This window comes from Sitophilus oryzae, unplaced genomic scaffold, assembly GCF_002938485.1.
Source record: "Sitophilus oryzae breed Bouriz unplaced genomic scaffold, Soryzae_2.0 scaffold_54_pilon_pilon, whole genome shotgun sequence".
Taxonomy (NCBI): domain Eukaryota; kingdom Metazoa; phylum Arthropoda; class Insecta; order Coleoptera; family Curculionidae; genus Sitophilus; species Sitophilus oryzae.
The window spans coordinates 371,593-386,316 of record NW_022147140.1 but is presented as its reverse complement, the minus strand read 5'-3'; positions in this window follow the sequence as shown (position 1 = coordinate 386,316).

The window sequence follows — 14,724 nt, the reverse complement described above, 5'->3', positions numbered from 1 at the left end:
CTTCGCGGTACTGGTTTTATTTTTTAAATTTTATATTAGAGATGAGCAATGTTTTAAAATATCGATAAAATGTGGTGATAATAATATATTAAACTAGTTGTGTTGTTGTTTGCTTGTGTGTGTTTAGAATTAAATGAAGTGTTTAATTGATGGGAACCTTGGATAAAATCTCTAGAACTTATTTTTTAAATAATATTTATTGTCAAATCAATTTTTACATTATTATTATATCCAACTTTTACATGATATCAAATAAAACTGCAAATATTTATAGTCACATTTATTTTAATATCCTTTTTATACTCTGGACAAAGTAATATCGAATTATATCTTTTCGAAACTGCACTAAATATTTATAATATGAACCACATAGTGGACACTTAGTTGTCATTTTTGAATCATAACGTACATCGTTCCATGTTAATATACAGTTTAAACAAAAAAAAATGGGAACAAGTATTTGGCACACAAGTTTCGAAGCAATCAACCATGTCGTGACAAATTGCACAAAACAGTCGCTTAATTTCCTCTATATTTTCTTTTGTATCTTGTTCGCAGGTTATATATTCTTCTTCTTCCCTAGGAGGAGATTGTAATACACTAAGTATAGATTGATGTTGAACAGTAAAACTGGTCTGTTGAGAGAGGGGTTCTAAATGATTTTCTTCCGTCATTCTGACCTAATACTTACTATTGGATGTTTTTACTATATATGACTGGACATTGATATAGTGGGAGCGAAAGTAAGTGGGGATAATCATGAATCTCCCTGTTTTTTTTATATTACCCTCCCTCTCTGAAGAAGAGAGGAACGAAACGACTAATTTTTTTAATATCAAAATATATATTATTTTCAATCAGACATCTTTACAAGCCTGTAGTAGAGTGGGAGGAAGAGGGTGTAAAGTTACTTGTTTTAATATCGAAAAGTTGTATATCGATATTTTTTTTACGTCCCTATTGAGTGAACGCTCCCTTACGCTACTGGGTCCTTGAGAGACACTTTCAAATGAGGAGTATGTCCCTATTATTCACTACTGTTCGACAGTTTCATTTGTTATTGTGCCCAAGTATTTGTAGTGTTGGGCTTTCACTATTTGCATGCTGTCTATTGATATTGAAGTAATTTGTTATAATCATGAATTTTGTTTTTTTCAAATTCATATTCAGCCCATATTTACCAGATATTTGTTGTTTTACCAATTATTCTCAATAGAAATGAATTTAAGCTACTAGCTCTAGTTAATTCTAAGTTTTGTCTAGACAAAACTTAGGTTTAACTAGAACTTATAGCTTAATAGTTGAAATTTGACTCTAAAAATTCAAAGAACTGCGATTCAAATAAAAGCGGTTTGTGATCTCGGTAATGCAGGTTTCTTTAACGTGCAGAAAATTGTTCCTTATTCTACTAGATGCCGCAAAAATACGATCCCTACAATAACATGGGAGTGGGAAATCTAAAGGTTATCTATGGACAGGAGGTGAAGGCTTACGACTTCATACTGATGTCACTTGAGAAAAGTTTTGTAGTCAGTTTCAAAAGTTTTAAATCCCAAAACGAGACAATGGATTTGTAATTTTAGTTTTTTCATTTTTTTATGGTGACCCTACATCCTGTTTTTAATAGGTTTTATGACAATAGATAAAATGAAAGTATTACAAAAAATATTAAATTTCCTTGCTATAATTTCGATAACAGTTTGTGTTGTTGTGAAACTGCAATAGTTGTTACGGATATTTATCAGTCGCATGTCGCATCGATCAATAGAAGAAAATATAAATACCCGATTTATTTGATTCCTTTTTTTCCTTACACTAATCTTTACCAAGAAGTAAAAAATGAAGTAAAAAATAAACTAACATCTGTCCAGACGCTAGGCCTCGGCAGACGCCTCCGCACCTCTGGGGCCTCCTGAGATAAATTTAAATTCTTCACCAGAGATGTTGGTGAATTCGTTCACCTTCCTGAAACAAATGACCGCTGTCGTTGCCGCTAGCTCCTGGCTCTCTAGGTGGAAAGTCCTGAATATCCCCGTGGAATTATTTAGATCGTGTAATCTTCTACAGGGTGCAACTCTTTCTGCATATCCACGATATAATGATTATAGTAGAAGGAAACTAGTAGTGTTGATTGAAGAAATAAGGAAATGCGTAACCTTATGGCGATTTCGTAGTACCATACCTGTCCGAGACGTAGCTGACGATACCGTCGCTGCTAGTCAACCTGTCCGAGATTTAGTTTAGCTCTGCGCCGCTGCTCGCTCATAGTCGTTTACAGCGCAGCGGATAAAGAATACTGTACCGTAGTTCTACTTTCAGTCTTTACTAAAAAGCCGGAATACTTGCGGTGCTTTTTTTCTCTGTTGGTTTCTGCGGTCCGATCAAATTTATGGTTAGAATTTCAGTAAAGTTTATAACAGCAACATGAAGGTTTTATTTACCCTGATAGCGTGACTGTTTTTTTTATTTTATGTGCCTATCTATAATTCTATACATTTTTATAAAGTGCTTTCAGTTAACCTATATATGCTGCCAAAATTTCATTTCCATATAAACTACCGTTCAACTTGGAGCTTCCGCGACGTATGAGAGGCGCCACCCTGTATTCCTTCTTCCTTGTTCATGGGGCGTAACACCTCTATATTTGTAATTCTGTCGACCCAAGAAATCCGTAACATGCGACGATAACACCACCTTTTGAAAGCCACCAGTTTGTTAATTTCGGCTATTTTAATGGTCCACGCTTCGGCACCACACATAATTATTCTTAAATCATTATTCTTAAATCTAAGTTTATATTTCTACTGCAAAGAAATTTCTTAAGTTTAAAAAAATAATTTCATGTTATCTCAATCCTGGACTTTATTACTTGTAATTGTTCGACAGTTTCATTTATTATTGTGCCCAAGTATTTGTAGTGTTGGGCTTTCTCTATTTGCATGCTGTCTATTGATATTGAAGTATTTACATTTTGGTCTTTTGTTATAATCATGAATTTTGTTTTTTTCAAATTCATATTCAGCCCATATTGTTTGCAGGAGACATTTATTCTGTAGTAGACATGTGTTCTGTAGATCTTTACTATCGTCTGTCATTACTACTGCATCGTCAGCATATCTGATATTGTTGGTTCGTTGACCATTAAATTTGATTCCCTCATCTCCCTCTTCCAAAGCTTCTTGAAAGATGGCCTCGCTGTATATATTGAAAAGGAGGGGAGACAATTACTATATTGAAAAGGAGGGGAGTTCAATATTATACAACTCGAAAAAAATGCACAATCACCTGCCATTTGAAATCAAATCCATAACATAATTTTTTTCATTTCGTAAAGCATTGAACTCTTATTTACTAGACAAGGCTTTCTACGCCGTAAATGAATTATATTTGAATTGAAAATCGAATTTGATCTTGAAAACACTGGTCAATGTTTGCTATTGCTATATTTACTAATGACATCGAAATTAATTTATTTGGAGGTCATTGATATTTTGCTATAAACTGGCTAAATATTTTTGAATATTATTTTAATTTTTTTTGTTCTTTGACATTGTAAACATTTATAAATGTTTATTTTAACAATAAGACTGACAATATTATTTGTATAATGTTTTGTATTATCTTTTGTTTGTTTGTTTGTGTACCTTGTTTTTTTTACTTTGTTTGTTAGTTTACCTTTGTCTACAAATTGAAAAATTTTTTGACAATAAAGGCATTTATTTATTTATTTACAAGATGCATTCCTGACGCGAGATACCTAGAATTAATAAAAAAATAACGATCGCACTGTCTAAAGTTACTATTATTTTTATTACAAGTGCTTGTCACCAGCATGGTAGGCACAAAGTGTGCTAATGGTTTACACCGACAGTATCGTTATTATGAAACAAGGTGACACAGTAGGAGTTATTCCGATCGCAGTTTTCCCTGGACAACGAGTACGTTTCCTGATATATCACTTTTTAAGAGAGGGGTAGGTTAGGTTGCAGATTAATAAATTCGTTATAATATAATTCAATTAATTCATTTTATTATAGAAAGCAAATCGAGAAAGGTTAATCGCCAAATAGCGTGATTCTATTTGGCGTCTACACCACCGCTAATTCTCAACCAGAAAAATTCAACGTGTTAGCCAAGATAGTAGTTTGCTTGACCCTTAAACTGAGAAAGCAAATAAGTGCGTCTAATCGCGTCCTCGAATCTGCTTGTTATTTAAGATTAATCGGCCCAATTATTCTTGAGACCGTTAAGATTATGATAAACGCGATTTTCGCACAGGTGTTAGACGGTTCGAATTACTATTATCGCTCTTAGGCGGACGGATTTTCTTTGGGATTTATGAAGTTTGTTAAATAGAGAAACTTTAAAAAAATTAAAGTCTTAATTTTACATTTCCATTTGCTTACAGAAATTATGTTGTATCACCAAATCACGTTTTTTTATCTGAAAAAAATAAAAAAGTTATAGAGCTGAGTCACAACTCTTTCTGCATATCTACGATATAATGATTATAGTAGAAGGAAACTAGTAGTGTTGATTGAAGAAATAAGGAAATGCGTAACCTTATGGCGATTTCGTAGTACCATATCTGTCCGAGACGTAGCTGACGATACCGTGGCTGCTAGTCAACCTGTCCGAGATTTAGTTTAGCTCTACGCCGCTGCTCGCTCATAGTCGTTTACAGCGCAGCGGATGAAGGATACTCTACCGTAGTTCTATTTTCAGTCTTTACTAAAAAGCCGGAATACTTGCGGTGCTTTTTTTCTCTGTTGGTTTCTGCGGTCCGATCAAATTAGTGTTAGCCAAGATAGTAGTTTGCTTGACCCTTAAACTGAGAAAGCAAATAAGTGCGTCTAATCGCGTCCTCGAATCTGCTTGTTATTTAAGATTAATCGGCCCAATTGTTCTTGAGACCGTTAAGATTATCATAAACGCGATTTTCGCACAGATGTTAGACGATTCGATTTACTATTATCGCTCTTAGGCGGACGGATTTTCTTTGGAATTTATGAATTTTGTTAAATAGAGAGTATTTGAAGTCTTAATTTTACATTTCCATTTGCTTACAGAAATTATGTTGTATCACCAAATCACGTTTTTTTATCTGAAAAAAATAAAAAAGTTATAGAGCTGAGCCCCCCCCCCACTTTTGAGACGCTACAATAAAAAGTGTCTACTCAGTAGGGTGGGTTGAAAACGGCAAAAAAATTTTTTTTTGGGATTTTTTTGTAAGGATAATGAAAAAAAGTTGTTTCGCATATTAGGAAAACTGTACAAGAAAACCGGACATTGTCAATCTACATTTAGCCGCCCCCTTCCCCCTCAAAAGGGGTATTTTTGTATAAACATAAAAGGCGCTCAGGGTAGTAAATAAATATGACTAGGTAATAAATATGACTAAGTAACACATGAAAAAAAAATGGATGATCTACGATGAATTTTAGCTGCGCCCCTTTAAAGATCTGTAAATGACTGCAAAGCTGCTTCTATATAGCATATTGTTATTAAAGTACGGCTCTTTGCCTAATTTGGAACCCTAGACTTTTGAAAATTCTAGACGACTTGGAAAATAACTCAAGGTTCCAAATTAACCCAGAACTCACCATGGGGAGGTTAGTAACCTCCCCATGGAGTAGTAAAGGTCGAGTTCCACCCACACACCCTCTTCCATTTAATTTAATCACTTCTTATGCTTATCTTTTGCTTTGTAGTATTCAGCTTTATTTTCAAAACTTGGCAGCTGTTTTCTGGCTTCAAGTCTCACTCTTATGTAACCGTCACGTGATTCTTGATCGCAAACAGTTTTAGATGCATCGGTTATAATTTTGACCGTCCTTTCCACAGCCTTCGTGTGACATGGAAGCTTATCCTCTTGAATTTTTTTTCACTTTGAATTATTTTCATGAGGTCGTTTTCAGACAAGTCCATCGTTAAGGGGGCTCTGAAATATTTATATCAGATCAGTAGATTAGGTCTATATAGTCGTCGGCATTAAAATTTAGTTTGGGAGTTCCAAAAACTCTTACACTCTGCAACGGAGTTGAATTATCCTTCCTGACTTTTAGTATTCTTTTGATAGCCAGCTGCCTTATGTGTTGTCGCTCATCTGTCATGATAGCAATCAATAAATTTTCAGGATACGCAAAGTACACATTGTTCTCAAAAACTTTATACACAATGGCTTTAATGTTATCCGGAAAGTATCGAGATAAACGTAACGAGTTCCACAAATGTCGGGTTCCGTCTTGAATAAATGGTTTTTATTCTAAACCACATAGGTGCGTAGACTTTCATTACAAATTCTACCAGAACTTGAAAATTCTTGGATGGATTTTGGGTAGAGATATAAAGTCTAAGAATTCTGTTTGCAGTGGTGAACCATCTCAAATGTGCCATTTTCCCTGGGTTTTTCTTGGCTAAGTTATCGGAACATCTTTAGCTTTTTATAGCTTCACAAATATGCAATATTTGTGCATATATGTGCATTTTTGTCAATTTCAGATAGTTCTGCATCAACGATTTTGAAGTTTACAACAGGTTTCAGTTCACAGTCACTTAGTAACGTACCAACTGGTCCAGAAAAGCTATACGGCCCTTTTGTGTGACCATCCAAGCGCTGCAACAAGTGGCGAAGAGGCAAGTCGTTTGCGTGTAGTAGGCAAATCCTCCACTGTAAAGGTTTTTTCATAGAAACATCAAGATGGCGTAGAACTCCTCCCTTCCGCCTATTCACATTTGTGCCATCGCATCCTATTACCCGAAGATCTTCTGTTTTGATATGATGATTTCTTAAATAGTTAATGCTGCTTTTACTGGTGAAACTAAAGACAAATGACCAAGATATAGGCTCTAATAGTAAATAGTAATGCAAGATATCAGGTTCTTCAACAAGTACAAGATGTTCTTCAGATCTTCAGAAAGAAAAGGCGAATCACTATAAAAAGGCTATTTACCACTAGGACGATTAAAGTTTTTCGATAAGGAGCGCGGTTAAAATTCAAAATACAACGTTCAGTTTTTTTTTCAGTGTTCCATAACAGTAATTTGAAATTTTAATAACTACCCCGAAAATTTTAATTTTTATTAAAAAAAATTCTTTTGGAGGGGAGGCGGGCGGCTAAATTTTGTTCGATGTTGTCCATCTTTTGAACATAGATTTTGAATATAGATAACATAAAAGTAAAGCACTTTTACGCCTAAGCACAAAAGTGCGAAAAAATATTATTAAACTGACATAAAGTATCAAATTCAACCAGCGCAGCATTTGAATTTGGAATTGAGCAATAGAACGTTTGAAATTGTTTAAAAAATTATTTGTGGCGTTTGAAAAAATAAATGTAGAGAAAAAAATTGTAAATTTTTGTAAAAATTTGTCAAATACTGGAAGGTAAAACAAGTACTGGACACCTGGCAGCAATATTCCGGAAAGGAGTTTTAAGTGAAGAACAAAAACCCGAGACCTCTACGGGCAGAAATGACAATAAAAGTCAAAAGACTACTGGAAATTAAGTTTTTCCATCAATTACCTTAGTAGAATTACCTTAGAATTGTTCAAACTGTGACATTAAAATTAAAATCAACTGAAAAAAGTTATTAAAAAAAAATAATTTATTCGATTGAATAGTGTCATTGTTAGTAATAATAATATTCTGTGAATTACCTACTTTAAAAACATTTTAATAAAAATTTATACAGGGTGTTTTAAAAAACATGTGCCATCTCTCGTGGGGAGATTCCTCACGTAAAAATAAGATTTATTTTTTATATCAACATAGGTCCGATTCAGCTTTGTTCCGTAGCTACAGGATGTTAAAGTCTTAATATTTTTTAGATTTATTATAATTTTTTTCCAAGTACTTTTAGCGTTTCGAATGAAATTTTGATGGTAGAAGTTACTATGAATGCGACATATTTTAAAGCTAAAAAAGTGTCGACATATTCACAAGGGACGTGCATATGGGTTATCACTAGAATATTTTTCTAAAAAAATCATGTACGCCACTGACTTTTTTCTTGTTAGCTAAATACTGTAAGCAGTTTAATGCCGATTAAAAGTTCTCTTGATATTTTGTCGATTTCGGCCTCCTTGATGAGATAAACGCAATTTTATTAATTTGCCTTGATCCCAAGTCTAACCTTTAAAAATTTTTAACATCATTAGCTTGCGAAAGTTTTAGATAAGTACTCATTAATTTCTCATCCAAAATATATAAAAAAGTTCCTCTAAACATGGGTATGGAAATGCATAGTTTTAGAATTACAGGATGTTAAAACTTCTTAATATTAGGTTTTTTGTAATCATCTTAAATACCATTATTTTTTATATGAAATTTCTATAGGTTAGACTAATAGTATTAAGAACTAATAGTAATAATTAATCATAAATTAGGTAAAATATATAATTTATTAATTTTATTTCTATTTTAATTTTATTAATTGTGATTAATAAAATTGCGTTTATCTCATCAAGGAGGCCGAATTGGACACTATATCAAGAAATAACTTTTAATTGGCATTAAACGGCCTATATTTTTGATGTCAAAAGAAAAAAAAGTCAGTAGCGGGCATGCTTTTTTTTGAAAAATATTCCAGTGATAACCCATATACACGTCCCTGATGAATTTATCGATACTTTTTTAGCATTGAAATATGTTGCACTTATAGTAACTTTTACCCTCAAAATTTTATAAGAATCACAAAAGTACTTTGAAGAAAATTTATAAAAAATCGAAAGATTATTAAGACTTTAACACCCTGTAGCTACGAAACAAAGCAGAATCGGACCTATGTTGATATGAAAAATAAATCTTATTTTTATGTGAGGAATCTTCCCACGAGAGATGGCACATGTTTTTTGAAACACCCTGTATATGTGTAAAATGTTGTGTGCAACATGTGCAAAAATCATATTTGTTGCACCCAGCATGACACCTCATGCATCGTGAAAGAAATATGCCCTTTTTGCACTAGTTACACAAATAACTATTTGTGTGCCTCGCCTGTATGCCAGACTCGCCAATGCTCGTTCATCAAACATACAACAAGGGTACAGCCTTGCCACAAAAAGTGTCATTTTTACTCCAAATAAAACAATATACTATTATTTTAAATCTCATTTGCACATTTTTCTTGATTTACAAAGCTCTCACGTACAAGCATAAATTTTTTGTTATGTTCTGTTATCTGCTCATATTTTTAAAATAAATTTTATTAGCATAGATTTTCTCTTTTCCAGCTGTGCCTTTGTGTAACTAAGCTCTCCATTTTAAATTTCTATAAGCTCGGCAGTTACTAAGGCCCCCCTTGTTACTAAGACCAATAAAGACGCTACTGCAACATTTTTCCACTCAATTTTGCCCACACTTAATTTTTCGTTTACTGCCATTCAGGTAATATAGCATAAACTTTACCTTCTAGTCTATTCAGCATTTTAAACATAAAAGGTTCATATTCGCATACTGCCTCGAAACTTTCAAAGGGGCACTTTGTTATAACAGGAGTATATAATAGAGCCTGCTTCTATAGAGCTTACGTAGTCGCAACGGGTAACGCGCTTAGACTTGCTTGTTTATTTGCGTAACTATTTTCATGATTGTTTCCCTAATGCCAAATGTACTCGATTAATGATCGGGATGCAAGTTAATTTAAACAAACTAATTTAGTGTCAGCGTATTGTGAGAAAATCGATACTGCAATAATTCCAATGCAAACTGTAAATAAATAGGTGTCATTGCGTAAAGCAAATTTTAATTGTGTATTCTCTAAATTATAGTATAGTAGAATAGAATCAACGCATAAATAAAAATGAAATTATTTTTTGACAAAAAGTTTGCTTTTAGAAAACTTTGAAACTTTAAAAAAATTACTGATTAATTGTTTTTATAATTGTATGGCATGTTTAAAATACAGTTTCGCGTAATTTGGTTTATGTAAATTATTTTATAACTTAAAATATATGATATAAATAAAAATTTGTATTTTCGAAAAATTGTTGGAGTTCTACGTTGAACCACCGTTGTTAAGGAATTGCTGCCAATATTGGGGAATCTAACTGCTTATGTTGATGCTCGTCTGCTTGACCTTTTTTATAATAATTTACACTTTTTCTTAAATACTTTGTACTTTATTGTCAGGAAACTTTTACAATTAGTTTTACAAGTAAATATAGAAATTGCCGAATGTAACTGTCAAGAATGCGTCGAAAATAAAAGAGAGACTGTAAAAAGTAAAAGAGAGTATGTTTGTTAAGTCTACATCTTGGAAGAGTGTTTGAGAGTGAACTTGAGTAAGTGAGCGAGTGAATAAATGAGTGCCGAATGAATTCCTGCGTAGTGAATCTGCTCTAGCAACCGTTCTCAAGATATTTAGAATGGAAATAATCAATCTTCTTCTTACAGTGCCATACTCTATGTAGAGCGTCGGCTACCTACCTCTCGCATGTACTTGTGATGTGTGTCATCAGTGTTTCACAAGTACAAGGGACCTACAGTTTATTGCCGAATCCGAACGGCACTATTTGAGAGGCTGTACAAGGCAAATATACTCAAGGTGGTTTGCCATTGCCTTCCTTGAGGTGGCGGCTCGTTGGTTGCTCTATTTAAATAAATAATGCGACCGTACTGGCTGGGGATCGAACCCAGTACCTTCCGCTCCGCAGATCGACACACTAACGCTCGAGCTACGACCGGCCAAATAATCAATACATGCATTATTGACAAAAAAACATACTGAGAGATTATTATTATTTGACTGAAATGATAAATTTGGGAATTCTTTATTTTTTTTAAATTAATCATAATTTTCACAATTTCTTTGAAAAAATGGATAGTGATAAATCAGTTTCTTCAAACTTTTCGCATAAAAACATTTCAAATTTATAATTTCAGTCTAATAACTATTTGACATGTTTAATTTACGTTAATGATGACAGGTGTTGATAATTTCGATTCCAAATATCTCGAGAACCATTACCCGCAGCGATTTTTACCAAGAGACCTGTTTTACCTAAAAAAACATCGTAAATCAGTAGTTTTATACAGGTACGGACGAAAAGTTATTAATCTTCAAACCAGTTACAAAATTATGTAGGTGGCGCCCTCTATCAGTAAAAGTCATATTGATATCAAAATCAAATTTGTCATGTCAAAAAACACCCAGACGCCAATTTTAATCTATATATTGACGTTACTTCAGAAATTATTTGGAAAAAATCGAAATAAAAACTTGTACACCCTGTATCTCCGAAACAATTTAAGCATTTTAGGACATACATTTATAGAATTTTTTTTACTTATTTTTATGTGCAGAATAAATTGCTGATGTTTCCGGAATACAGTTCGGACCACCCTGTAATTAATTTTCAGTTCAAATTAATTTTACTTAACTTGAAGGTTCCTATTAAAATTTCTAACATAAAAATACATAATATTTAAGATAATTGGCGATATTTTGTTGTGCATATTATTGTCTTTTTTGTTCGAATTTTTTCGTTGCCCTCCGGCAATTTCGTTATAGAATAATTTAAAAAATGACGTTTCTTTAGTATACATCAAATAAAATCCTATAAAATTTATGTGTGCTTGGAACAGTAAAAAAATATTGCACGTATAGCTAGAGAATAAGCGGAGAGTCATAATTTGAAATTCTCAAAAAGCGTAGAGGTGAGGAAAAACTGTGAAAATATTTATCAACTTTATGTCATGCGGGCTTGAATATTCGGAACATCCTCTTTGTAACACAAAATACTCGAGCACTAACATAATTTATGCCCGAGTTGGCGGAACAGTACAGAAAGCTCCAAAGGCTCTAACTCACTGACGACCAGGTCGCAACGACCTGGCCACAGACCTGGCCGTCGGCTGGCCGGATGTATTGCGTTTATAGCTGCGGCCAGACGAACGACCAGTTTCCACAGAGTTGTCAGATCTAACGATTTTTTACGTTTTACCAATTAGAAAATATTGTTTTCAGAAATATTAAAATATCCGAGTTAACTAAAAAGCGAAGTTGCAATTCATGAGCTTATTAAATGTTCTAATATTAATTAATGCATTTAAAATATTCTTGGATTTTTCGTTAATAAATACTCAGGGACAAATTAGAGGTTTGTCTGGAAAAAATTCAAAGGTATGATAACAGGCAGGAATTTCCCCGAGCCCGTATTCTTATAAGAAAAGACTATATAAACACACTACACATGTGTACACATGTGTAGAAACACACTACACATGTGTTTCAGAATTTACAACCCGAGATCTTGTTCCTATCATGGTTCAACTTAATATCGACGATTGCAGTAAAAACATCGTGATTGCCTCTGCCTACTTTCCGGGTGAAGGGGAGACACCGCCTCCGGAGGTACGGGAACTCGTGCGATTCTGCAGCCAACGGCGACTACCTCTGCTATTGGGATGCGACTCCAATACACACAATGAGGTATGGGGAAGCACTAACACTAACACTAGAGATGAGTGTTTACTTGAATTCCTCTTAGCATACAATCTTGAAGTTCTCAATGTAGGGAACAGCCCCACGTTCGTGACAAAAACGCGGGCAAAAGTATTAGATTTAACAATCGGGAGTGCTAGTGTAATCAGTTACGTGAAACACTGGAGGGTCTCAACGGAACCCTCCCTATCAGATCACAGAATCATCGAGTTCAAATTAGGACGAATCATACTCCAAACAGAAACTCGAAAAAATCCAAGAAAAACAGACTGGGACATATATAACACCAATCTCGTAGACAACCTAAACCGTATAGATGCAAGTAGGACCAGAAACCATCTGCATCTAGAATGGTACGCAAGGGAAATCAGCGGTGCAATATTGGATGCATACGAATCTAGTTGCCCTGCAAGTAAAGGCATACAAAAAAGTAACAACAAGCCCTGGCGAAACAAGAAGTTGGCCAATGTTAGATCGGAGGGCCGACGACTCTTTAATAGAGCTAAATCCAGTGGCGAATGGCAGCTCTACGGCGAGAAATTAACTGAGTATAATAAGGAGATAAGAAGGGCAAAGCGGTCTGACTTTAGATCTTTTTGCGAAAACAGCACTTCTACTCCTGATGCAGCTAGACTACACAAATCTATGGCCAAGAGTGGATCTATCCCCAACATGGCACTTAAGAAATCTGACGGAAGCTACACGGAAGGAGAGGAAGAGAGAGCAAATCTCCTACTTTATACACACTTTCCAGGGCATACCTATTGATATTCATGTAGCTCCCACTGAACCCCACAATCCTTGCAGGGAAGATTGGGAAGTGGCCAAGCTAGTAATAACAGAACAAAAACTGAAATGGGCGATCGACACCTTTCAGCCCTATAAAGCAGCAGGAGTGGATGGGATCTTTTCTGCCCTTCTAAAGGAAGGTCAGCAAATAGCTACTCACCATCTACTAAGCATTACAAGAAGCAGTTTAGCGATGGGATATATACCAACCACATGGAGAAGAGCAAAAGTAATCTTCATACCCAAAATAGGCAAAACTGACTGGACAAATCCCAAGTCATTTAGGCCTATTAGTCTCACATCGTTCATACTGAAAACGCTGGAGAAAGTAGTTGACAACCATATTGGAGAAAATCATCTAAAGGTTAAACCACTGCATGATAGTCAGCATGCTTATAAAACGGGCAGATCCACAGAAACTGCTCTGTACCAATTAAAGGAGCTAATACAGACAAGTCTGGATAGCAAAGAAACAGCAATTTGTGCCTTCTTGGATATTGCGGGGGCGTTTGACAATATACCACATAAGGTGGTCAGGCGATCTCTAGAAACAAGAGGGGTGAACAGAACTATTATTCGCTGGTTTTGGGAAATGCTGTCAACACGAACAGCAGAGGCTCAGATGGGCACCAAAACTGTAGCTGTTAAAACAACGCAAAGAACTCCACAAGGTGGAGTAACCTCCCCTTTGCTGTGAAGCTTGGTAGTGGATGAACTACTAGACGAATTAACTCTAGCGGGAATACACTGCATTGGGTATGCAGATGACATAGTCATGATCGCTCGGGGGAAACATGAAGGCACCCTGTGTGATATTATCCAAAGAGGACTCCGTATCACTGAGAGATGGTGCAGGACTGTCGGGCTGAGCATCAACTCAGACAAAACCGCGAGAGTGCCATTCACCAGAAAGCGAATTCTGAAAAACTTGAAAAGAATCCAACTAGATGGAAAGGAAATACTGCCAACAGAGGAAGTTAAATATCTGGGAATAACTCTGGACAGTAAACTCCTGTGGAACAGGCATATTAAGAACACTACCAGCAAAGCCACAAAGGCTCTCATGATATGCAGAAGACTGGCCGGAAATAGATGGGGCTGCTCCCCTAACACTTTGCCTTGGATGTATACCATGATAGTAAGACCTATGATTACTTATGGAGCAGTTGCCTGGTACACAAAACTAGAGCAACGGACGGCAAGGCTAAACCTGTGCAAAGTCCAGAGACTAGCATGCGTTTGCATCACAGGAGCCATGAGAACCTGTCCAACAGCGGCAATGGAGGTCATTCTAGATCTAACACCACTGCACATTGTCATTGGTAGATATGCCAATGTGACAATGATTAGAATGGTCACTAACGGAATTAGTACTGGGAGAATTGTCAGATCAGGGGCTTGGAACACCCTCAAAAAAAAAGGAAATACCACTCCTGCAACTCGCAGTGCACGATATGCCAAGAACGTACAACTTTGAGAAACATCTCA